At 43.1% G+C, this 1,103-nt stretch overlaps 1 non-coding gene across 1 annotated transcript; it reads right to left on the bottom strand.

Moving 5' to 3' along the window:
• Positions 1 to 159: 159 nt before the first annotated feature.
• trnac-aca lies at positions 160 to 241 on the bottom strand. The gene has a single exon. It is a non-coding gene; the product is annotated as a tRNA-Cys (tRNA).
• Between the last annotated feature and the right edge of the window lie 862 nt (positions 242 to 1,103).

Raw genomic sequence — 1,103 nt, 5'->3', positions numbered from 1 at the left:
GAGAGAATTGTGATCGCTGTCTCCAAAGTGCTCATCTCCTTCCGAATCTAAAACCTGGCCAGGCTCGTTTCCCAAGTCTAATCAAATTACCGGCCTGGTTTGCAAAATAGGTTTTCTGAACTTTGAGCGAAAACGGTTCCAGCAGAAAAGCATTCATAACATAGCCAGCAGGATTCGAACCTACGTGGGGAAACCCCAATAGATTTGTGATCCATCACCTTAACCACTCGGCCATGACTACAAACAGTGCAGCAGAGTTGAGCATTGACCAAATCAGCCGTGGTCTCATTGAAAGCTCTTGCTGACTTGAGCTAAATGCTTCCATCTCCTTTCATACCTTTGCTGTCATTTGTAAGGTGCGAGACACCAATGTAAAAGAAGGAAAGCACAAAGGTAGGAAAAGATATTTGCAGCCAAACTGAGTCAAAATTATTTATTGAAAGGAAAATCACACTTGGCAATTTGCTAGATCTCTTTGCGAACATGACCAGCAGAGGTAAGCAAGGGAGCTATTGATCTGAGTATTCTTGGACCTGAAGCAAACAAAGGTTAGTGACATATTCATTTCTTTTTCTGGCGAACGAAATGTTCTTTCCTGATGGTTACAATGAAAGAGACGGTTCCGAATAAAAGACAAAGATTCAGTCACATCTAGATATATTTCAATGTGACACGATTCATTTTCCGTCCCAAATTACCCCAGAGATGGAGGGGGTGAGTTACTTTTCTTCACTCTTCAACCCCTCAGCACGGAGGTACAGACATGAAACCGCTAGAGATGGAGTTCTTGAATTGGGAACCAGCGACACTGAAGGAACTAGGCAAAAGTGAGGACTGCAGATGCTGGAAACCAGATTTTAGATCAGAGTGATGCTGGAAAAGCACAGCAGGTCAGGCAGCATCCGAAGAGCAGGCAAGTCGACGTTTCTGTTGCCAGTCCTGCTGCGTTCCTCAAACAATTTTCGTTTTTGGCTCAGATTTCCAGAAACTGCAGCTATTTGTTTTATGTTAAACTTCATATTGTTTTGGACAAAACCAATGACCTGCCAGCATCGGAAAATCGGCAGAAATACTGATACACCGATATGTTTGCTGAACAATAC

Source organism: Chiloscyllium plagiosum, unplaced genomic scaffold (assembly GCF_004010195.1).
Source record: "Chiloscyllium plagiosum isolate BGI_BamShark_2017 unplaced genomic scaffold, ASM401019v2 scaf_21180, whole genome shotgun sequence".
NCBI lineage: Eukaryota > Metazoa > Chordata > Chondrichthyes > Orectolobiformes > Hemiscylliidae > Chiloscyllium > Chiloscyllium plagiosum.
This window is presented reverse-complemented; position numbering and strand designations above follow the sequence as displayed.